Raw genomic sequence first — 26,452 nt, 5'->3', positions numbered from 1 at the left:
AGAGGACCTGCTAGCGAGCTGCGTTATGTGGGTTGCATGCGAATCAGGCGAAATGCAATTCAGGTCGTTCGGATACTTTTGAGCACGACTGTACATAGATGGAAAGCCCATTTCAGCACTTTCCTCCAGAAGAACTAAGATGTAAGAGAAATATTCCAATTCTCTGCGACATCATGGACATAAATCGAGTCTTCAGTTTCATAAATGTAGTGATTATAAGTTAGTGACAGATGTTTGTAAGATACTGCAGACCATATGTATACAGGGTGAGTCACCTAACATTACCGCTGGATATATTTCGTAAGCCACATCAAATACTGACGAATCGATTCCACAGACCGAACGTGAGGAGAGGGGCTAGTGTAATTGGTTAATACAAACCATAAAAAAATGCACGGAAGTATGTTTTTTAACACAGACCTACGTTTTTTTAAATGGAACCCCGTTAGTTTTGTTAGCACATCTGCGCATATAAACACTTACGTAATCAGTGCCGTTTGTTGCATTGTAAAATGTTGATTACATCCGGAGATATTGTAACCTAAAGTTGACGCTCGAGTACCACTCCTCCGCTGTTCGATCGTATGTGTCGGAGAGTACCGAATTACGTAGGGATCCAAAGGGAACGGTGATGGACCTTAGGTACACAAGAGACTGGAACAGCACATTACGTCCACATGCTAACACCTTTTATTGGTCTTTTTCACTGACGCACATGTACATTACCATGAGGGGTGAGGTACACGTACACACGTGGTTTCCGTTTTCAATTACGGAGTGGAATAGAGTGTGTCCCGACATGTCAGGCCAATAGATGTTCAATGTGGTGGCCATCATTTGCAGCCGGCCGAGGTGGCCGTGCGGTTGAAGGCGCTGCAGTCTGGAACCGCAAGACCGCTACGGTCGCAGGTTCGAATCCTGCCTCGGGCATGGATGTTTGTGATGTCCTTAGGTTAGTTAGGTTTAACTAGTTCTAAGTTCTAGGGGACTAATGATCTCAGCAGTTGAGTCCCATAGTGCTCAGAGCCATTTGAACCATTTGAACCAAGCCATCATTTGCTGCACACACTTGCAATCTCTGGAGTAATGAATGTCGTACACGCCGCAGTACATCTGGTGTAATGACGCCGCAGGCTGCCACAATACGTTGTTTTATATACTCTGGGGTTGTAGGCACATCACGGTACACATTCTCCTTTAACGTACCCCACAGAAAGAAGTCCAGAGGTGTAAGATCAGGAGAACGGGCAGGCCAATTTATGCGTCCTCCACGTCCTATGAAACGCCCGTCGAACATCCTGTCAAGGGTCAGCCTAGTGTTAATTGCGGAATGTGCAGGTGCACCATCATGCTGATACCACATACGTCGACGCGTTTCCAGTGGGACATTTTCGAGCAACGTTGGCAGATCATTCTGCAGAAACGCGATGTATGTTGCAGCTGTTGGGGCCCCTGCAATGAAGTGAGGACCAATGAGGTGGTCGCCAATGATTCCGCACCATACATTTACAGTCCACGGTCGCTGTCGCTCTACCTGTCTGAGCCAGCGAGGATTGTCCACGGACCAGTAATGCATGTTCCATAGATTCACTGCCCCGTGGTTTCTGAAACCCGCTTCATCGGTAAACAGGTAGAACTGCAACGCATTCTCTGTTAATGCCCATTGACAGAATCGCACTCGATGATTAAAGTCATCACCATGTAATTGCTGATGTAGCGACACATGAAACGGGTGAAAGCGGTGACGATGCAGTATGCGCATGACACTACTTTGACTCAGTCCACCGGCTCTCGCAATGTCCCGTGTACTCATGTGTGGGTTCATGGCAACAGCAGCTAACACACCAACTGCACCCGCTTCTCCTGTGACGAGCCTGTTACGGACCCGTTTGCGTGCTACGACCATACCTGTTGCATACAGTTGGCGGTAGATGTTTTGCCACGTGCGGCACGTTGGATGCTCTCTGTCCTGGTACCGTTCTGCATACACCCTGCAGGCTTCAGCTGCATTTCGTCGACACTCGCCATAGATGAGTATCATCTCCGCCTTTTCAGAGTTCGAATACACCATGGTCACAGTTCCTACAACACTACACTATCACAGACGTCTGGTAACACGGTGTACTACAGTTGTTCTGCGTGCGGAGACGAATGCAGAATAACAATAGCAGCAAGCGCTACATGCGGACACTGCGGCAGCTACACCAAACCGCAACAGTGCACTACAGCCACACTCGTAAACACAGGTCGTCATCGTAAACATGTCCCTGCAGATGCTGCTCGCCGACCGTGGCCCGTGTTTGTTACAACAAGCAACTGAACGTCGGAGGTTTCAAGGCTCAACTTTAGGTTACAATATCTCCGGATGTAATTAACATTTTACAATGCAACAAACGGCACTGATTACGTATTTGTTTATATGTTCAGATGTGCTGACAAAACTAACGTGGTTCCATTTAAAAAAACGTAGGTTTGTGTTAAAATACATACTTCCGTGCATTTTTGTATAGTTTGTATTAAACAGTTACACTAGCCTCTCTCCTCACGTTCGGTCTGTGGAATCGGTTCGTCAGTATTTGATGTGGTTTACGAAATATATCCAGCGGTAACGTTAGGTGACTCACACTGTATATTTGCTTTTATTTGTTCTGTTTACAGAGTTAGTGCAGCATGGCGTGTAGTTTCACATGTCAGACACCATTGCTATGATTTTGTCCATTTCCTTGTAAGAGGCATTTTCCGTTGCTGGCGATCATTTTATGACTGATATGAGCACAGTATAATTTCTGAACCATAATCAGATGTTAACAACGGGCGCTACACACCTCCAGAAAGCTATATTGTGCCTGTATCACAAAGAATCTACGTTTTTCTTTGGTGTAGAATTGGTTACATCATCTGAAAGTTTGTCGATGTACTGTTTACTGAGGGGGATAGAAAACTTCCAGGTTGGATGTATGTCAGGTGTTGGAAATAGTTGTTGTGCGTTAGAGTATTAAGAGTATTGCACTTGGCATGACTGATATTTTGGAAACCACATGGCTTTAACAGAGTAGCATCAGGAGCGCATGTGATTATGTTCTACAGTCATATCTTTCTTGGCCTGACATGTCGGGACACACTCTATTCCACTGCGTAATTGGAAACGGAAACCACGTGTGTCCGTGTACCTCACCCCTCATGGTAATGTACATGTGCGTCAGTGAAAAAGACCAATAAAAAGGTGTTAGCATGTGGACGTAATGTGTTGTTCCAGTCTCTTGTGTACCTAAGGTCCATCACCGTTCCCTTTGGATCCCTACGTAATTCGGTACTCTCCGACACATACGATCGTACTGCAAATTTCGGCTCAATACCACTGAATTGCTTTCTAAATTCGGCGAGGAGGGTGACTTTATTACGAGCTTTCACAGCTGGCGATGTGCACCAGCATTTTCTGTCTGTTAACCCCCCCCCCCCCCCCCCCCCAGCAATCACCATCAATATTCAACGTCGCTGTATTTGCGTGGAAGACCAGTTCATTCACCGAGTGAGGTGGCGCAGTGGTTAGATACTGGACTCGCATTCGGGAGGACGACGGTTCAATCCCGCGTCCGGCCATCCTGATTTAGGTTTTCCGTGATTTTCCTAAATCGCTCCAGGCAAATGCCGAGATGGTTCCTTTAAAAGGGCACGGCCGACTTCCTTCACCGTCCTTCCCTAACCCGATGAGACCGATGACCGCGCTGTCTGGTCTCCTTCCCCCAAAACAACCCAACAACCCCCAACCACTTCATTCAGTAGCAACACCATACCTTCATAAAACATGTATAATTTTTAACATAGACTTCGTTACAACACTTTTGTGTGTCGCCATACAAAGTAACTTACATGATCAATGTAATTAATTAGCCTATCAATTTTATAGCAGTGACATGCCGCCAGCAGCTGCGCAGAAGCCAGGGTGAGAGTACCTCAGATATGACTCTCGAGTTGGAGCAGTAATCAGGCGATTTTTTCGTTGCAGTGAGACAGTTTAATGAAATTTCAGTCTCCCACAAACACTGGGAGAAATGATCATCGTAGTAAAATCGGCTACATTATCGAATTTATATGGTGATACACAGTATAAATCTGATATTTACAACTTTTGTATGCTGTTGCCTTGGGGTACCCCATATGTGACGAGACATTTGTTTACTTTACGAGAGTTTGAAAGTGAGGAAGCATCCAGTGATGGTAAGAATAGATTTCTCTAGCTAATGAGAGAATATTTCGAGAAAATATAGCCTATGCCATAATGTTGTACAGGATTTCCACAACAAGTAACGATACTTTAGCCATGTGAAAACTCGTGTATGCCCCGATTTCTTCTATCTTCGAAAATAACTCTACATGTCACGTAAGAAATTCGAGCTGTCTGATCAACATTTTTTAAGTGGAACTACTGTAAACACCCAAACCATTGGTGCTTCACTCACAGTGTGCTGCAACTGTTGGCGTGAGTGTCATGAGGAGTCGACGGCTGGCAGTCATCGATTATCTCAGCCTGTAATGGGCAGTTATTTACAAAGAATGCACCGACCTCTCTGCTCATGCCCGCAGCAGTGGAGGCTAGCAAAGTGACCAGTGTGGCAGGTGAGTGGTGACAGAAGCAGAAGTCTGGATTGCTTGAGAAGATTAAAAAAGGTGTGTGTTTGTAGAGGACAATTATTGCCCCTGATGTAAATTGACTGGTTGTCTGCTTGGTGATAGTCTCTCCAACCTCTGAGTGTTCGACACAGTCGGCATGTGGATGCCAGGTGTTACGACTTCTGCACCACTTGTTAGCAGCAGACACAGCGGCTGCGCCAAAGACTGAGACGGCATGGTGTTTCACAATTACTTATTGAACTTTCTTTACAATTTCTCCCTCGTCGTTGCCGCCCAGCCCTGCGGATCCCTCCGCCTGGCTGCGGCTGTGTAGATTCTCCGCCAATGCACGCAACGCGCCGCTGATCGCACTCAGGAGCCTCAGGCCACCAGTGTTCCGCCGAAGCCAGGATGCCCTGTGGTTGAGATGAACTCGTCGCCGCTCGGTGCCCCAGTACGGGCACGCCCACGGAGCCGCGTTGCTGTGAGGTCAGCTGCCAATGCCTGCTGCACCGGCGGCTGGGAAGCCATCAGTCGTGATGTACGCGAAGTCCCGTCATGGACGGACCACGCGCCGTGGGGTCGGGTTGCCGTGAAGTCCGGGCGTGAGTCCCCAGCGGCGCCTGTGTCAATGGCCGCGCTACGGCCGGTCCTGCTGGAAGTTCTCGCTGTAGTTAGTCAGCCATGGTACCGACCGAACTCGGGCTGACCTCCAGAGCTGAAGTTGATATCTGGCGGCGAACGGATGACTCCTGCAAGCTGGAACAGACCTCCAGAATCGTCGTCTACGAAGATTGAACATTCGGACCCAGACCACGTCCGTCCTCAGATCTGAACTGCTTCCTAATGACTTCTGTGTGTTGCCGCCTGTGCTCCACTATTTATATCCAGCAGGAGATCGTTTTTTACCCATGGTGGTAGCTTTTTGTTATTACTCCTGCAGTATATTGCAGCATAACTTAGCGTGCTACCCCCATGAACCATGGACCTTGCCGTTGATGGGGCGGCTTGCGTGCCTCAGCGAAACAGATGGCCGTACCGTAGGTGCAACCACAACGGAGGGGTATCTTTTGAGAGGCCAGACAAACGTGTGGTTCCTGAAGAGGAGCAGCAGCCTTTTCAGTAGTTGCAGGGGCAACAATCTGTATGATTGACTGATCTGGCCTTGCAACACTAACAAAAACGGCCTTGCTGTGCTGGTACTGCGAACAGCTCAAAGCAAGGGGAAACTACAGCCGTAATTTTTACCGAGGGCATGCAACTTTACTGTATGGTTAAATGACGATGGCGTCCTCTTGGGTAAGATATCCCGGAGGTAAAATAGTCCCCCATTCGGATCTCCCGGCGGGGACTACTCAAGAGGACGTCGTCAACAGGAGAAAGAAAACTGGCGTTCTACGGATCGGAGCGTGGAATGTCAGATCCCTTAATCGCGCAGGTAGGTTAGAAAATTTGAAAAGGGAAATGGATAGGTTAAAATTAGATATAGTGTGAATTAGTGAAGTTCGGTGGCAGGAGGAACAAGACTTTTGGTCAGGTGAATACAGGGTTATAAATACAGAATCAAATGGGGTAATGCAGGAGTAGGTTTAATAATGAATAAAAAAATAGGAGTGCGGGTAAGCTACTACCAACAGCATATTGAACGCATTATTGTGGCCAAGATAGACACGAAGCCCAGGCCTACTACAGTAGTAGAAGTTTATATGCCAACTAGCTCTGCAAATGATGAAGAAATTGATGAAATGTACGATGAGATAAAAGAAATTATTCAGGTAGTGAAGGGAGACGAAAATTTAATAGTCATGGGTGACTGGAATTCGGGAGTAGGAAAAGGGAGAGAAGGAAACGTAGTAGGTGAAAATGGATTAGGGGAGAGAAATGAAAGAGGAAGCCTTCTGGCAGAATTTTGCACAGAGCATAACTTAATCATAGCTCACACATGGTTTAAGAATCATAAAAGAAGGTTGTATACATGGAAGAATCCTGGAGATACTAGAAGGTATCAGGTAGATTATATAATGGTAAGACAGAGATTTAGGAACCAGGTTGTAAATTGTAAGACATTTCCAGGGCAGATGTGGACTCTGACCACAATCTATTGGTTATGAACTGTAGATTAAAACTGAAGAAACTGCAAAAAGGTGGGAATTTAAGGAGATGGGACCCGGATAAACTGAAAGAACCAGAGGTCGTACAGAGTTTCAGGGAGAGCATAAGGGAACAATTGACAGGAATGGGGGAAAGAAATACAGTAGAAGAAGAATGGGTAGCTCTGAGGGATGAAGTAGTGAAGGCGGCAGAGGATCAAGTAGGTAAAAAGACGAGGGCTAGTAGAAATCCTTGGGTAACAGAAGAAATATTGAATTTAATTGATGAAAGGAGAAGATATAAAAATGTAGTAAATGAAGCAGGCAAAAAGGAATACAAACGTCTCAAAAATGAGATCGACAGGAAGTGCAAAATGGCTAAGCAGGGATGGCTAGAGGACAAATGTAAGGATGTAGATGCTTATCTCACTAGGAGTAAGATAGATACTGCCTACAGGAAAATTAAAGAGACCTTTTGAGAAAAGAGAGCCACTTGTATGAATATCAAGAGCTCAGATGGAAACCCAGTTCTAAGCAAAGAAGGGAAAGCAGAAAGGTGGAAGGAGTATATAGAGGGTCTATACAAGGGCGATGTACTTGAGGACAATATTATGGAAATGGAAGAGGATGTAGATGAAGATGAAATGGGAGATAAGATACTGCGTGAAGAGTTTGACAGAGCACTGAAAGACCTGAGTCGAAACAAGGCCGCGGGTGTAGACAACATTCCATTAGAACTACTGACGGCCTTGGGAGAGCCAGTCCTGACAAAACTCTACCATCTGGTGAGCAAGATGTATGAAACAGGCGAAATATCCTCAGACTTCAAGAAGAATATAATAATTCCAATCCCAAAGAAAGCAGGTGCTAACAGATGTGAAAATTATCGAACTATCAGTTTAATAAGTAACAGTTGCAAAATACTAACGTGATTTCTTTACACGCGAATGGAAAAATGGTAGAAGCCGACCTTGGCGAAGATCAGTTTGGATTCCGCAGAAATGTTGGAACACGTGAGGCAATACTGACCCTACGACTTATCTTAGAAAATAGATTAAGGAAATGTTTCTAGCATTTGTAGACTTAGAGAAAGCTTTTGACAATGTTGACTGGAATACTCTATTTCAAATTCTAAAGTTGGCAGGGCAAAATACTGGGAGCGAAAGGCTATTTACAATTTGTACAGAAACCAGATGGCAGTTATAAGAGTCGAGGGGCATGAAAGGGAAGCAGCGGTTGGGAAGGGAGTGAGACAGGGTTGTAGCCTGTCCCCGATGTTATTCAATCTGTATATTCAGCAAGCAGTAAAGGAAACAATAGAAAAATTCGGAGTAGGTATTAAAGTCCATGGAGAAGAAATAAAAACGTTGAGGTTCGCCGATGACATTGTAATTCTGTCAGAGACAGCAAAGGACTTGGAAGAGCTGTTGAACGGGATGGACAGTGTCTTGAAAGGAGGATATAAGATGAACATCAACAAAAGCAAAACGAGGATAATGGAATGAAGTCGAATTAAGTCGGGTGATGCTGAAGTAATTAGATTAGGAAATGAGACGCTTAAAGTAGTAAAGGAGTTTTGCTATTTTGGGAGCAAAATAACTGATGATGGTCGAAGTAGAGAGGATATAAAATGTAGACTGGCAATGGCAAGGAAAGTTTTTGTGAAGAAGCGAAATTTGTTAACATCGAGTATAGATTTAAGTGTCAGGAAGTCATTTCTGAAAGTATTTGTATGGAGTGTAGCCATGTATGGAAGTGAAACATGGACGATAAATAGTTTGGACAAGAAGAGAATGGAAGCTTTCGAAATGTGGTGCTACAGAAGAATGCTGAAGATTAGATGGGTAGATCACATAACTAATGAGGAGGTATTGAATAGAATTGGGGAGAAGAGGAGTTTGTGGCACAATTTGATAAGAAGAAGCGACCGGTTGGTAGGACATGTTCTGAGGCGTCAAGGAATCACAAATTTAGCATTGGAGGGCCGCGTGGAGGGTAAAAATCATAGAGGGAGAGCAAGAGATGAATACACTAAGCAGATTCAGAAGGATGTAGGTTGCAGTAAGTACTGGGAGATGAAGAAGCTTGCACAGGATAGAGTAGCATGGAGAGCTGCATCAAACCAGTCTCAGGACTGAAGATCAGAACAACAACAAACAACTTCCCCTTACTCAGCACTCTCCAGGCTTCGCTCGGCGCTCGGTCTGTGTGCGTCCTTGTGTCAGCCTGTTGGTAGACTGCTGCTGTCAGCAAGGCTATCTGTGCGTGCTTACTTCGCAGCACCTTGGTCGCCGGCGTGCCTCTGTTTTGCTATTCCCCACTGCGTGAAGCACCGCTTACTACATGTGGCCGCAACACAAGGGATGAGCTGACAGGTGCTGGCATTGCTGATACACATGCAGGTCTATTCTGATCGGCTCCCTCCTGATGTTGCGATGTCTCTGCCAAAGGCGGGCAGCACGAATGTTGCTCCTGGCAGTCAGCGAATGGTACACTCTTTGCGATGATGAGTTATGTGTGATTTGTTAAATTTTTGCCCCTGATATGTATAGTGGAAGCATTACAGTGGAAGACGGAGCTTGTGTTTCCAAATGACTGTGAATACAAGACCTGAGATGCATTTGACGCTTTGATCTTTTTGTGGTGGTAATTTAACTACTTGATTTGCATAATTTCTGCGTGTGATACTCAAACGTTAAAACTTTGTTTCCATTATAGAGAAAGATCATTTTAAGACGATGGCGAGTGTTTTAAGTGATCTATTTCACTCCAGTGAATTTTTAAAGAACCTAAATTGAGTAGATCGTGCAAATTAACTATTTTCCTCTATTTTTGATATCGAAATAGCATCAGCTCTCCTTCGTCTCCATCATTAGCCAACAGTCAGACAGTATTCTGAGGAGAGAAGATAACCTTCATATGCATGTTTGGAGATGTTGCTGGCGCTACCGTCTGGAACCGAGTTACCGCTATGGTCACAGGTTCGAATCCTGTCTCGGGCATGGATGTGTGTGATGTCCTTAGGTTTAAGTAGATCTAAATTCTAGGGGACTGATGACCTCAGAAGTTAAGTCCCATAGTGGTCAGAGGCATTTTTTTGAGATGTTGTTCCACACAGACAAACAGGAAGTGGCCTCATGAGAGAGACAGGAAGCGAGTCTAGAATGCCGCCACTTTATGCTTTTTTTGGGACTGCGAGATCTATGGAGGCTGAAATCCGGTCCTTTTTCGGTGGTACATAGTATTGTGAACTGTAATTAGGACATTGGGCTGTTTCTGACCTTCGCTGTGGCGCCCTGACGACACACACACACACACACACACACACACACACACACACACACACAGACACACATGCAGGGGACCCTGAATGGTGGCTATTTACTGTGCATTTTATTCCATCCCTCAGCTCTTACTGTTATTATATCATGGGAAGCGAGGGGGGGGGGGGGGGGTTCAGACATGAGCTCTACTCAAGTCCTGGAGCCTTGTCTCTTGCAGTATGATTAAATAAAGAATTTCTATCAATACATGATCGACATTGTTTTGAATTTTGTGTTTTGAGATCCTTTCTCTCCAGGACAGAGCGAGTCCTTTTCCCAACAGTTCGCAGATGGGGGAGGGTTTGTGGGTTGGGGTGGGCGGGTAGGGCTGGGGGATTTTCCAGAGGGGAGGGATTAATCAGTCGATCGATTTATTTAATTAGTCAATTAATTTGTTGTCATAACTGTGCTCGTAGTGGTAAGCAGGAGGTGTGGATTTTTTGGGGGTTTCCCAGACACGTGGGGGAGGAGGAGGGGGAAAGGAAGTGGTGGGGTTGGTTAGAAGGATGGATTATCCCCAGCAGCTCATAAGCAACCATCAAGAGGGTGTCATAAACCAGTTAGCAGAAACAAAGATTAAGGTCAAAAATCAATCGAGCTTGCTCCTCATTGTATTCTTGTCCCTGAATGTATGCAACCCATACTAACAAAATGCACTCGTAGGCCATTTACCCCACTACCAGCTTCATGTTTACATCGTCAAATTGAAGCAATATAACAGTTAGGATACAGTATTGTTGAGATTCATTGCAATTTAATGAATCATGTCATTTCTTTTGAAAATCATTATTCTAGCAGTTAGAAACATTTGAAATATAAGAAGTCCATGTCAGCAGAATTACCAAATTACTAAGACGATAGTGTTTCACATCCCCTGTTCACCAGATATACGTCTAGCGATTGGCGGCTGACGCTACAGATCAGACTTTATTAATAATACAGATGAGACTTTACTAATAATTATAGTACAGTGTTACATCACCAGTTACAGTTACATTCTCAGCAAGTACACCAAGTCCTTTCTTCCATACATGTATTTTTTCATCATTACTAACTTTACGACAGGAGCGGGTATACAATGTAAAAGACTTATTACTATATACATAACTAGGTCTAGATTGGGTCTTAGCATCTATTCCACAATGCCAGGTCTTGTATGCAACGACATCTCGGTCGGCGAATGATTCCAATCCAGGTAGAGATGCGTTCTCACATCGGACGATAGCGAGAGTAAACCATCCACTTCCTGTACTGCCTGTGGCAACGTCAAGACTGAAATTAATTCGACATCCACGGAAAAAAATCGGTCCATTCAATATGACACTTTGTGCAGTTCCATTTGCGCCAAGTTTATTCTCCAGGCTTTTTATGTGTTTGTAGACTGGCATGGTGACGTTGACGATACACACGTCGACGAGGCATAGTGCTTGCTGAGAATGTAACTGTAACTGGTGATGTAACCCTGTACTATAATTATTAATAAAGTCTGATCTGTAGCGTCAGCCGCCAATCGCCAGACGTACATCTGGTGAACGGGGGCTCAAGGATGCAACAATTTGAAAAAAATCGAAAACATAATGCCGCTGAGCATATAAGACACTATCGTAAATTATTTACACACAATTTTAAAACCTTGCCCAAATATATTCATTTAAAAGAAAGAACTCCCGACTAGACAGGCTATAATCTGCATCAGACACTTCTCTTACAAATAGTTCCCAGCTCACGGCATCTGCCAAGTGCGGATACGAACGTCCTGCGGAGCGGCAAATGTGGGCCACACCTGGTTGTGCCGTTCGGGCCCGAATTATCGACACGACCGAGGGCGCGGAGTACAGTAGGTGCGTCCGACTTCACTTACTGGATGGTCCACCCCCCCCCCCCAAACGGCTAATTCAGAGGGCTGTTATTGGGTGCACTTGGGTCTTGACGGAACGTTCAATTCCGTCAGATTCAAGAACAAGCGAGAACCCGAAGGTGTAGCCCAGACTCACCACCTAGGCACAGATGTAGAACAAATTGTCAACAATTATAGTCCAACAAATTGCGTGTGCTCACGCAGAAACAACACGCAACAACCAAATATCTCAAACAGTGCTATGTTAATAAGACCAAAATCAATCACGTAAAACAACTTTAAAGAAAAAGGCATAGCAGCAGCATCGCAAGAGTTAGATCAAATTGCCATTGCTAAATTTAGCTTACAAGTAACAATTAAGCAAACTCAGGGTTGAGATATTTTAAGTCACTGATTGAACTCACTTCCATACGTGATTCCCCCACTTCCAAAAAAACAACAAATGATATTTTATCCTTACAATAATCGAGCCTTTGGTGGATGCCGACATTCAAACATCCACCTAAGTGTCCTACTGAGTTAGCGTACTTTGGTGCATCATACTGTTCCAGATCCACCAGATAGTCTGGAACAAACTGAACACTCAGTTTTAAAACATTATACTCAATAAGCAGCACGACTTGGATGGTAAGGCAGAATGCCGACGCTACTAGACACCAGGCAACAAGAGTTCCATCAAAATGTTGGAACAAATTGCGTAGCATCCGGCCACAATATCGTTTACAAATAGACTTTCATAACTCAGCACTCGCAAATAGTTTGTCTCAAGTGAGGTACACTTGCAATACAGAAGGCAGAAAGTGCATGGCCAGTGGAAGACACAAATAGAATGATGTCACCTTACCAGGTCAGCGAAATAATCGTCCAACAGCATCAGAGAATTAGGTCGCCACTACAGTCTCCCAATAAGATGTCATCGGTTAACGGTCACGTTTTCGAAACACCTCTTCACCGGCCGTGTTACCTCCCCTCCTCGGGCAATCGCGCTGTCTTCTCCCCACTTCCCGACTAAACCTCATTCACGCTCGCCCGTCGATCCACTCACCGCTTCGCTACCTCGCGACCGACTCACAAGCGCCGAAAGGTTAGCATCTGTCAGCAAATATCGATAGCCGCAAAGCCGGCATGGCTCACTTAGTTCACTTTCATCCTGAAAAACCAGTTGTATAGCAAGTTGTCGCTTCCACTTACGTAATCGGTGCAGTGCTTTCGCACAGAATTGGTGATAAAGGCAGGCCTATTGCTTTCGGATCAAAAGTATTGTCCAAAGCTCAGTGTAACTATTCACAAATAGAGAAAGAGGCACTGGCTATCGTGCATTGTGTCACCAAATTCCCCACTATTTGTATGTCAGAAAATTCTACTTAGTAACGGATCACAAGCCATTACAGTCCTTGTTTCGTCCGACAAAGCCCGTTTCTATACGAACTGCCCAAAAATTGCAAAGATGGGCTATGTTGTTGTCTCAGTACCAGTACGAGATTGTGTATTGTCCGACAGCTCAACACGGTATTGCATAAGCACGTTCACGTCATCCGATTGACCGTGATACGGACTTTGACGCTTCTGCTGCATTTTATTGTCACATCGATGCTCACGATTCTGAATTGCTTCAATCCTTTCCTCTGAACTATCGGAAAATTACAGAGGCCACGGAAGCTGATTTAGATTTGAACTTTTTGCTAAGATACATTCGCACATCTTGGCCCCTCGTTCCTTGCATAGCATAAAGAACTCTGTAGTGCGCCAATACTTTGCACGTCGGCGTAGCCTCACTGTACAGAAATGTGTGATTCTTGCTCAGAATGACAGTGGACAGTCACGTGTGTTGATCCCGAAAGCTTAGCAAAAAGAAGTGTCGCAGCTACTTCACTAAGGACACTGGGGGATTGTTCGTACGAAACAGTCAAACCGGCGACACAGTGCTTGGCAGGGTATGGACGCCCAAATAGAACAGATGACGTCACACAGTAGCGCATATGTGGCAAATCTGCCACAAAAATTCTCTGCTTGGCCTAAGTCACAATCGCCATGGCAACGTGTGCCCATAGCTTTGTGGGACCTTTATGGAACACTCGTTGGTTGATTGACTCGTATAGCAAGTTTCCTTTTGCTGTGCCAATGAACTCAACAACGTCACGTAGCGGAATTCAAGTGTTCTCATCGATTTTTTGCCTTGAAGGTTTACCATAAGTTATAGTGTGAGACAACGGCCCTCAGTTCACGTCAAATGAATTTGAAACATTCTGTGAGCGCAATGGCATACAGCATCTAACTAGAGCACCATTCCATCCACAGTCAAACGGCGAAGCGGAACGTTTTGTCAAAACATTCAAGCAGCATATGACCAAGTTCCACTCCACACACACCAGGGATCAAGCATTGCAACTGTTTCTCGCCTCATATCGTTCGCATCCACGAGATGTACCATCATCGGCGGAACTGCGTATTATAGTATTTGAGAGTTGTAGCATCGCGTTTTAGTACCTGAATAGTGTAAATTCGCGTAGTCGTTTGTCTTCTGTTTTTGTTTTGAACGGCCAGTGTCGGTTGGTCACAGTCAGTGTGCTCCCTGCCGCCGTTGGATAAGCAGCTGAGCAGCAAGTGATATACTCCTAGCTCACTCATTTGTTACATACTTTAATTCTTAATTTCTTTGCGTGTTTTTGGTACTTGCATTGTTTAATTCATAAATTTCGGGCGTATTATAGTATTTGAGAGTGTAGCATTGCGTTTTAGTACCTGAATAGTGTAAATTCGCGTAGTCGTTTGTCTTCTGTTTTTGTTTTGAACGGCAGTGTCGGTTGGTCACTGTCAGTGTGCTCCCTGCCGCCGTTGGATAAGCAGCTGAGCAGCAAGTGATATACTCCTAGCTCACTCATTTGTTACATACTTTAATTCTTAATTTCTTTGCGTGTTTTTGGTACTTGCATTGTTTAATTCATAAATTTCGGGCGTATTATAGTATTTGAGAGTGTAGCATTGCGTTTTAGTACCTGAATAGTGTAAAGTCGCGTAGTCTCCTTCCGCCGCCGAGCAGTGTCAGCAGTGCGCAAGTAGCAGCATTACTGCATTTACTAGGCAATCTTGTATTTTAATAACCGTTTAAATTTTGTTGATTTGTTTGCGCTCTCTGTAGATTAGTTCAGACGTTCTTTGCAAAACAGTTTTTAGCATGGATAGGGACTGCAACTGCTGTGTTCGGATGCAGGCTGAGTTGGCATCCCTTCGCTCCCAGCTTCAGGCAGTGTTGGCTTCGGTCACACAGCTTGAGGCTGTTGCCAATGGGCATCACTGTGGGGGTCCGGATGGGGGTTTGTCGGGGACGGTCAGCTCGTCCCACGCATCCCCTGATTGGACTACGACTGTTGTTGCCCGGGATACTGCCCGCATTGAGGCTGATCCCTCACCTGTGGTAGAGTGGGAGGTCGTCTCAAGGTGTGGCAGGAGGCGAAAGACATTCCGGAGGGCTGAACGGAAAGCCTCTCCAGTTTGTCTGACGAACCGGTTTCAGGCTCTGTCTCAGGCTGATACTGATCTTCGGCCTGACATGGCTGCTTGTCCTGTTCCAGAGGTTGCCCCTCAGTCTGCAAGATCCGGGCAGTCGCAGAGGGTGGGCTTACTGGTAGTTGGGAGCTCCAACGTCAGGCGCGTAATGGGGCCCCTTAGGGAAATGGCAGCAAGAGAGGGGAAGAAAACTAATGTGCACTCCGTGTGCATACCGGGGAGTCATTCCAGATGTGGAAAGGGTCCTTCCGGATGCAATGAAGGGTACAGGGTGCACCCATCTGCAGGTGGTCGCTCATGTCGGCACCAATGATGTGTGTCGCTATGGATCGGAGGAAATCCTCTCTGGCTTCCGGCGGCTATCTGATTTGGTGAAGACTGCCAGTCTCGCTAGCGGGATGAAAGCAGGGCTCACCATCTGCAGCATCGTCGACAGGACTGACTGCGGACCTTTGGTAGAGAGCCGAGTGGAGGGTCTGAATCAGAGGCTGAGACGGTTCTGCGACCGTGTGGGCTGCAGATTCCTCGACTTGCGCCATAGGGTGGTGGGGTTTCGGGTTCCGCTGGATAGGTCAGGAGTCCACTACACGCAACAAGCGGCTACACGGGTAGCAGGGGTTGTGTGGCGTGGGCTGGGCGGTTTTTTAGGTTAGATGGCCTTGGGCAAGTACAGAAAGGGCAACAGCCTCAACGGGTGCGGGGCAAAGTGAGGATATGCGGGGACCAAGCAGCAATCGGTATTGTAATTGTCAACTGTCGAAGCTGCGTTGGTAAAGTACCAGAACTTCAAGCGCTGATAGAAAGCACCGAAGCTGAAATCGTTATAGGCACAGAAAGCTGGCTTAAGTCACAGATAAATTCTGCCGAAATTTTTACAAAGGTACAGACGGTGTTTGGAAAGGATAGATTGCATGCAACCGGTGGTGGAGTGTTCGTCGCTGTTAGTAGTAGTTTATCCTGTAGTGAAGTAGAAGTGGATGGTTCCTGTGAATTATTATGGGTGGAGGTTACACTCAACAACCGAACTAGGTTAATAATTGGCTCCTTTTACCGACCTCCCGACTCAGCAGCATTAGTGACAGAACAACTGAGAGAAAATTTGGAATACATTTCACATAAATTTTCTCAGCATGTTATAGTCTTAGGTGGAGATTTCAATTTACCAGATATAGACTGGGACACTCAGATGTTTAGGACGGGTGGTAGGGACAGAGCATCGAGTGACATTATACTGGGTGCACTATCCGAAAATTACCTCGAGCAATTAAACAGAGAACCGACTCGTGGAGATAACATCTTGGACCTACTGATAACAAACAGACCCGAACTTTTCGACTCTGTATGTACAGAACAGGGAATCAGTGATCATAAGGCCGTTGCAGCATCCCTGAATATGGAAGTTAATAGGAATATAAAAAAAGGGAGGAAGGTTTATCTGTTTAGCAAGAGTAATAGAAGGCAGATTTCAGACTACCTAACAGATCAAAACGAAAATTTCTGTTCCGACACTGACAATGTTGAGTGTTTATGGAAAAAGTTCAAGGCAATCGTAAAATGCGTTTTAGACAGGTACGTGCCGAGTAAAACTGTGAGGGACGGGAAAAACCCTCCGTGGTACAACAACAAAGTTAGGAAACTACTGCGAAAGCAAAGAGAGCTCCACTCCAAGTTTAAACGCAGCCAAAACCTCTCAGACAAACAGAAGCTAAACGATGTCAAAGTTAGCGTAAGGAGGGCTATGCGTGAAGCGTTCAGTGAATTCGAAAGTAAAATTCTATGTACCGACTTGACAGAAAATCCTAGGAAGTTCTGGTCTGACGTTAAATCAGTAAGTGGCTCGAAACAGCATATCCAGACACTACGGGATGATGATGGCATTGAAACAGAGGATGACACGCGTAAAGCTGAAATACTAAACACCTTTTTCCAAAGCTGTTTCACAGAGGAAGACCGCACTGCAGTTCCTTCTCTAAATCCTCGCACAAACGAAAATGGCTGACATCGAAATAAGTGTCCAAGGAATAGAAAAGCAACTGGAATCACTCAATAGAGGAAAGTCCACTGGACCTGACGGGATACCAATTCGATTCTACACAGAGTACGCGAAAGAACTTGCCCCCCTTCTAACAGCCGTGTACCGCAAGTCTCTAGAGGAACGGAGGGTTCCAAATGATTGGAAAAGAGCACAGATAGTCCCAGTCTTCAAGAAGGGTCGTCGAGCAGATGCGCAAAACTATAGACCTATATCTCTGACGTCGATCTGTTGTAGAATTTTAGAACATGTTTTTTGCTCGAGTATCATGTCGTTTTTGGAAACCCAGAATCTACTATGTAGGAATCAACATGGATTCCGGAAACAGCGATCGTGTGAGACCCAACTCGCTTTATTTGTTCATGAGACCCAGAAAATATTAGATACAGGCTCCCAGGTAGATGCTATTTATCTTGACTTCCGGAAGGCGTTCGATACAGTTCCGCACTGTCGCCTGATAAACAAAGTAAGAGCCTACGGAATATCAGACCAGCTGTGTGGCTGGATTGAAGAGTTTTTAGCAAACAGAACACAGCATGTTGTTATCAATGGAGAGACGTCTACAGACGTTAAAGTAACCTCTGGCGTGCCACAGGGGAGTGTTATGGGACCATTGCTTTTCACAATATATATAAATGACCTAGTAGATAGTGTCGGAAGTTCGATGCGGCTTTTCGCGGATGATGCTGTAGTATACAGAGAAGTTGCAGCATTAGAAAATTGTAGCGAAATGCAGGAAGATCTGCAGCGGATAGGCACTTGGTGCAGGGAGTGGCAACTGACCCTTAACATAGACAAATGTAACGTATTGCGGATACATAGAAAGAAGGATCCTTTATTGTATGATTATATGATAGCGGAACAAATACTGGTAGCAGTTACTTCTGTAAAATATCTGGGAGTAGGCGTGCGGAACGATTTGAAGTGGAATGATCATATAAAATTAATTGTTGGTAAGGCGGGTACCAGGTTGAGATTCATTGGGAGAGTGTTTAGAAAATGTAGCCCATCAACAAAGGAGGTGGCTTACAAAACACTCGTTCGACCTATACTTGAGTATTGCTCATCAGTGTGGGATCCGTACCAGATCGGTCTGACGGAGGAGATAGAGAAGATCCAAAGAAGAGCGGTGCGTTTCGTCACAGGGTTATTTGGTAACCGTGATAGCGTTACGGAGATGTTTAACAAACTCAAGTGGCAGACTCTGCAAGAGAGGCGCTCTGCATCGCGGTGTAGCTTGCTCGTCAGGTTTCGAGAGGGTGCGTTTCTGGATGAGGTATCGAATATATTGCTTCCCCCTACTTATACCTCCCGAGGAGATCACGAATGTAAAATTAGAGAGATTAGAGCGCGCACGGAGGCTTTCAGACAGTCGTTCTTCCCGCGAACCATAGGCGACTGGAACAGGAAAGAGAGGTAATGACAGTGGCACGTAAAGTGCCCTCCGCCACACACCGTTGGGTGGCTTGCGGCGTATAAATGTAGATGTAGATGTAGATGTACCGTCGCCATCGGACACTGCTCCACCTGCTCCACCCTCCTCGGCATCCGGCGCCGAAGGAAGATCGCAAGTACCGCTTCGCGCCACATGATATTGTCTTTTACGGGTTTTTTAGCGGCAGCAGACGGGATCGTCCGTCGACTTGGCGCTTACATGTATCTTATTTCATGTCCAGATGGCTTGCAGCGCCGCCATGAAAATCAACTTCGTCTCTGTCATGTGCACGATGATCTTTCAGTGTCTCTTCTCCCAGATTCGTGGATCCAGAGGACAGCGCAGCCACAGCCGCCGCCAGAGGGTTTCGTCGCGACACCGCGGGACGACCCCATGGAGACGGAGCCTTCGCCTCCTCTGCCGCCTCTCGTCCTACCAATGGATTTGGACCCTCCCACACCGCAGCAGTCGCCGCATTCTTCATCTGGCTCATGGCATCAGGAGGTCAGGAGGTGGACACGTACCCTTCTGGTAGTTTACCAGGGGACCTTTCCGCCGAGATGCCTCTCTCCCGCCGTGGTCGCACTCCCTATACGACGGTCTGTCGTCTGGGGGGGGGGAATGTTCCGGCGCAACGACAAGCGCCGGCACGAAGACGAAGATCGCAAGAGCAAAGCAGGCGGTGAGACGACGTCAGCCAATAGCCCTCTGACAAGAACTGCTCCACGCCTGGTGCGCCCTCTAGCTGAAGAGAATACAAGCGCCGCTCCTGCCAGCCTCGGGCGGACAGTAGTAGACCCGGCACTACGACAGCAGTGACGTGTGATCCATATCCATTGCTTAGGTGGACATTGGCTATAGCGAAGGATATTAATTGTTTGCATGTCGCTCATCGCTTGCGACACTATTGTAGATCCTAAGTACTGTCAACTTTCTTTCTTGTAATAGAGACTATTATTGTGGTTTGCTTGAATTGTTGCATAGCTATCCGAAAACGTGGCAACGGCCTTGACACAGTGGATGCACTGATTCCCATCAGGTCACCGAAGGTAAGCGTTGTCGGGTGTGCCCAGCAAGTGGATGGGTGACCATTTGGGTCGCCATGCGCTGTTGCCATTTTTCGGGGTGCACTCAGCCTCGCGATGCCAATTGAGGAGGTATTCGACCACATAGTAGCGGCTCTGGTCACAGAAAATCATCATAACGACGGGGAGAGCGGTGTGCTGACCACACGCCCCTCCTATCTGCGTCCTCACCTCAGGATAATGTGGTGGTCGCATGGCCCCGATAGTCCTCCTGTGGCCTGAAGACGGAGTTCTTTTTTATCCGAGAACGCAGCTTCCTTTAGGCACCCTATAAACGACGAGTAGGCAGGAACTCATACACGTGAATAGGATTCCGACTGGAATTAAGAGACTTTGAACGCAGAATGGTAGTTGGGACGTTCCATTTCGGAAATCGTTATGGAATTCAATACATAGTGTCAAGAGTGCGCCGCGAATACCTAATTTCAAGCATTATCTCTCAGAATAAACAAATGAAGTGGCCGACGGCCTATACTTAACGAGCGAGGGCAGCGACGTTTGCGTAAGCTGTCTGTGCTACCAGGCAAATAATACAGTGTAAAATAACCGCATGAACCAGTGTGGGACGTAAGAAGAACGTATCCTTTAGGACAGTGTGGCGAAATTTGGTGTTAATGAGCTATGGCAATAGAATACCGACGCGAGTGCCTTTGCTGACAGCACGACATCGCCTGCAGGGACTCGCCTAGGGTTGTGACTACATTGGTTGGACGTTAGAAGACTGGAAGACCGTTGCCTGGTTAGATGAGTCCCGATTTCAGTTAGTAAGAGCTGATGGTAGAGTTGGAGTGTGGTGCAAACCCCACCAAGCCATGGACCCTAGATATCAACAAGGCACTGTGCAAGATGGTCGTGGCTCCATAATGGTGTGGGCTGTGATTATATGGAATAGACTGGGTTATCTGGTCCTACTGAACCGATCATTGACTAGAAATGCTTATGTTCGACTGTTTGGAGACCATTTGCAATCGTTCATGATTTTCGTGTTCCCAGACAACGACGGAATATTTATGGATGACAATGCGGCATGTCATCAGGGCACAAATGTTCCCGATTGGTTAGAAGAAAATTCTGGATAATTCAAGAAAATGTTTCGGCCACCCAGATCGCCCGATATGAATCCTGTCGAATACATATGGGACATAATCTAAAAGTCTGTTCGAGTACAAAATCCTGCACCAGCAACACTTTCGCAGTTATGGACTGCTATAGAGGCAGAATGGCTCAACACTTGTGCAGGGAACATCCGACTTCTCGATACCATGCATTTCGAGTTTCTGTATTACGCCCGGTGAAATGAAGTCCGACGCTATATTATGAGGTATTCCTTGACGTTCGTCACCTCAGTGAATTTCGGCTTTTTTTGTTGTGGTCTTCAGTCCAGAGACTGGTTTGTTGCAGCTCTCCGTGCTACTCTATCCTGTGCAAGCTTCTTCATCTCCCAGTACCTACTGCAACCTACATCCTTCTGAATCTGCTTAGTGTATTCATCTCTTGGTCTCCCTCTACTATTTTTACCCTCCACGCTGCCCTACAATACTAAAATGATAATCCCTTGATGTTTCAGAACATGTCCCACCAACCGATCCCTTCTTCTTGTCAAGTTGTGCCACAAACTCCTCTTCTCCCCAATCCTATTCAGTACCTCATCATTAGTTATGTGATCTACCCATCTAATCTTCAGCTTTCTTCAGTAGCACCACATTTCGAAAGCTTCTATTCTCTTCTTGTCCAAACTATTTATCGTCCATGTTTCACTTCCATACATGGCTACACTTCATACAAATACTTTTAGAAACGACTTCCTGACACTTAAATCCATACTCGATGTTAACAAATTTCGCTTCTTCAGAAACGCTTTCCTTGCCATTGCCAGTCTACATTTTATATCCTCTCTACTTCGACCATCATCAGTTATTTTGCTCCCAAAATAGCAAAACTCCTTTACTACTTTAAGTGTCTCGTTTCCTAATCTAATTCCCTCAGCATCACCCGACTTAATTTGACTTCATTCCATTATCCTCGTTTTGCTTTTGTTGATGTTCATTTTATATCCTCCTTTCAAGACACTGTCCGTTACGTTCAACTGCTCTTCCAAGCCCTTTGCTGTCTCTGACAGAATTACAATGTCATCGGTCAACCTCAAAGTTTTCATTTCTTCTCCATGGATTTTAATACCTATTCCGAATTTTTCTTTTGTTTCCTTTACTGCTTACTCAATATACAGATTGAATAACATCGGGGAGAGGCTAAAACACTGTCTCACTCCCTTCCCTACCATTGCTTCTCTTTCATGTCCCCCAACTCTTACAACTGCCATCTGGTTTCTGTACAAATCGTAAAAAACCTTTCGCTCCCTGTATTTTACCCCTGCCACCTTCAGAATTTGAAATAGTGTATTCCAGTCAACATTGTCAAAAGCTTTCTCTATACAAATGCAAGAAATGTAGGTTTGCCTTTTCTTAATCTAGCTTCTAAGATAAGTCGTAGGGTCAGTATTGAATCACGTGTTTCAATATTTCTATGGAATCCAAACTGATCTTCGCCGAGGTCGGCTTCTACCATTTTTCCATTCGTTTGTACAGAAGTCGCGTTAATATTTTGCAGCCGTAACTTATTAAACTGATACTTCGGTAATTTTCACATCTGTCAATACCTGCTTTCTTTGGGATTTGAATTATTATATTCTTCTTGAAGTCTGATGGTATTTCACCTGTCTCATACATCTTACTCACCAGATGGTAGAGTTTTGTCAGGACTGGCTCTCCCAAGGCCGTCAGTAGTTCTAATGGAATGTTGTCTACTCCTGGGGCCTTGTTTCGACTTAGGTCTTTCAGTGCTCTGTCAAACTCCTCACGCAGTATCATATCTCCCATTTCAACTTCATCTACATCCTCTTCCCTTTCCATAATAGTGTCCTTAAGTACATCGCCCTTGTATAGATCCTCTGTATACTCCTTCCACCTTCCTGCTTTCCCCTCTTTGCTTAGAACTGGGTTTCCATCTGAGCTCTTGATATTCCTGTAGGCAGTATCTATCGTACCCCCTAGTGATATATGTCTCTAGAGCCTTACATTTGTCCTCTAGTCATCCCTGCTTAGCCATTCTGCACTTCGAGTCGATTTCATTTTTGAGACGTTTGTATTCCTTTTTGCCTGCTTCATTTACTGCATTTTTATATTTTCTCCTTTCATCAATTAAATTCAATATTTCTTCTGTTACGCAAGGATTTCTACTAGCCCTCGTCTTTTTACCTACTTGATCCTCTGCTGCATTCACTACTTATTCTTCTTCTACTGTATTTCTTTCCCACATTCCTGTCAATCGTTCTCTTATGCTCTCCTTGAAACTTTGTACAACCTCTGGTTTAGTCAGTTTATCCAGGTCCTATCTCCTTAAATTCCCACCTTTTTGCAGTTTCCTCAGTATCAATCTACAGCACATAACCAATAGATTGTGGTCAGAGTCCACATCTGCTCCTGGAAATGTCTTACAATTTAAAACCTGGTTCCTAAATCTCCGTCTTACCATTATATAATGTATCTGAAACCTTCCAGTACCTCCAGGCTTCTTCCATGTATACAACCTTATTTTATGATTCTTGAACCAAGTTTTAGCTATGATTAAGCTATGCTCTGTGCAAAATTCTACCAAGTGGTTTCCTCTTTCATTTCTTACCTCTAATCCACATTCACCCACTACGGTTCTTTCTTCCTTTGCCCATTGTCGAATTCCAGTCACCCATGACTATTAAATTTTCGTCTCCCTTCACTACCTGAATAATTTCTTTTATGTCATCATACATTTCATCAATTTCTTCATCATCCGTAGAGCTAGTTGGCATATAAACTTTTACTACTATAGTAGGTGTGGGCTTCGTATCTATCTTGGCCACAATAATGCGTTCACTATGCTGTTTGTAGTAGCTTACCCGCATTCCTATTTTCCTATTCATTGTTAAACCTACTCCTGCATTACCCCTATTTGACCTTGTGTTTATAAACCTGTAGTCACCTGACCAGAAGTCTTGTTCCTCCTGCCACCGAACTTCACTAATTCCCACTATATCTAAACTTTAACCTATCCATTTCCCTTTTTAAATTTTCTAACCTACCTGCCCGATTACGGGATCTGACATTCCATGCTCCAATCCGCAGAACGCCAGTTTTCTTTCTCCTGATAACGACGTCCTCTTGAGTAGTCCCTGCCCGGAGATCCGAATGGGGGACTATTGTACCTCCGGAATATTTTACCCAAGAGTTCGACATCATCACATAACCATACAGTAAAGCTGCATGCCCTTGGGAAAAAATTACGGCTGTAGTTTCCCCTTGCTTTCAGTCGTTCGCAGTACCAGCACAGCAAGGCCATTTTGGTTAGTGTTACAAGGCCAGATCAGTCAATCATCCAGACTGTTGTCCCTGCAACTACTGAAAAGGCTGCTGCCCCTCTTCAGGAACCACACGTTTGTCTGGCCTCTCAACAGATACCCCTCCGTTGTGGTTGCACCTACGGTACAGCTATCTGTATCGCTGAGGCACGCAAGCCTCCCCACTGACGGCAAGGTCCATGGTTCATGGGGGGGGGGGGGGAGGGGAGGGGATTTCGTCTTTAAAGAACTGAATCATGATGGCTGTGGCAGTTGATAAATATAAATAAAATATTGTACTGCGTCAGCTACTTGCTTATTTTTCATTACACGTTTCGATGGTTCACACTATCATCTTCATGCGGAGAATTGTATTGTTACAGTCCTGTTATCACGTAGAGCACTGACGTCGTTTCATAGCTGCAGACCAAGTACAAAGCAGATTGTTTTTTATCTGCTGGCGGTAAAACTGTATTTTCAGGAATGGAATTACTAAAGTTAAAAACATGAACAGGTAAGGAGAGTGAAGTGCGGTTACAAGGGAAGCAGATGGTGCATACTCCTACTTCACCACACTAAACAACAAACAGTACGCAGTATCTTTTCGTTTCATTCTCTTGTAAGTAAACTTCACTGTTACCAATTCCCGTTTCTTAACTTTAATAGCGCTTTTCCTGAAAAACCGATTTTATCACCGGTGAAAGGGAGAAAATATTAAACTATTCTCACAACGACATTCTGAGTCAGAATTTTGTTTTCTAGCGTCACACGAAGTGGAAAGAACCTCTTAAAATTTGAAAAACAATTTTTGACAATGGATACAATAGGAATTCACATGAGACATACTTTGAAAGAAATGTTTGATAACTGCTATCATTCATATCTGAAGGGGCATGATGTGATGTATTTCGTGTTTTATTTCGTGCTTTGCCTCACAATTATCACTTTTTGTGTATGTACATTATACAGTCGACTATTATGTTAAATCTCAATATTTGATAAATAAGGTCACAAACCTAAAGCAGTTTGTCATACAAATGTTGTAAATATACCTTCTTCCCAAAGATTTTCGACTTGAAAAACAAAAGTTTACATCACAATAACCAGACTTTAATGACGGGGTTGCATAAACGACTAACATTATTTAGCAACGTGAAATTAATGTTGTTAGTATGGGATATTACTAAAATTTGTTTGAATAGGGAATGTGTATGATTTGTACCCTTTTAGTGCATTCAGTATGCCATTAGTACATACACGGTCCATCCAAAACGTTCAATGACTGATTTCGGCACAGTAGCTATGCTAACACCTTGAAGTAACAACTGTAAACAATGCACGTGTGTTCGAACAGGTACTTGTGAGTAGACAGTGCTGAGTTGTGGTCTTGTGTCTATAATGTGTCAACGTTGTTTTGTAACAAATGGAAAGCAAGATCTCTAAATCAATGTTTCAGACATGCTTCCAGAATGTTTTGAAGAAGAGGGAAGTGTGTGCGAAGTCTGTCCCCAACAAAAATAGTGGGACGTGGAAGGAACAACTCTTTTGTGGGAAAAAATCATAATGGGAAACTAGATTTGGTGTCACCAATGGGAACCTACCACGAAATGTAAAGTGCAAAAATTCACGCGACGGATCAACGCCTCAACGACATAGCCGACATTCAAGCCATGTTATTGCTAGTTGAATAAAATACCAAGGAATGACTTTTATGGCTATTTCAAATGATTCTATGAACGTTTTATACGTTGTGCTCAAGTGGGGAGGCTATATAGAATAAATGAAACACTAAAACCACCAACTTTTCACTATTCTTTTTTAATCCAGTCTGGAAGCGTTTTGGACTGACGGTATATGGTACATTCCAGAGAACATTTGCAAAAATTTATTGCTTTTTTCTAAATGCATTCATATTTTGTCTACTTTTAGTACGTATGATGAGCTCTATAGCTGTACGAAATAGCTTTGCATTGTCCCAAAGTATACATGATTGCAACACTCACTATTTGCTTGAAATTGGAACAGGTTTCTGTAAACCTTTTTGGTGGTCTCAAGGTGTACCCGGAATAGAAATTAATAGAAAAATTTCTTTGCAACTTGTAGCTAATGTTTTACATACTGAACCACTCAAAGTGGCCAAAA

This window comes from Schistocerca serialis, chromosome 4 (genome assembly GCF_023864345.2).
Source record: "Schistocerca serialis cubense isolate TAMUIC-IGC-003099 chromosome 4, iqSchSeri2.2, whole genome shotgun sequence".
NCBI classification, from domain to species: Eukaryota; Metazoa; Arthropoda; class Insecta; order Orthoptera; family Acrididae; genus Schistocerca; species Schistocerca serialis.
Note: the sequence above shows the minus strand (reverse complement) of the source record.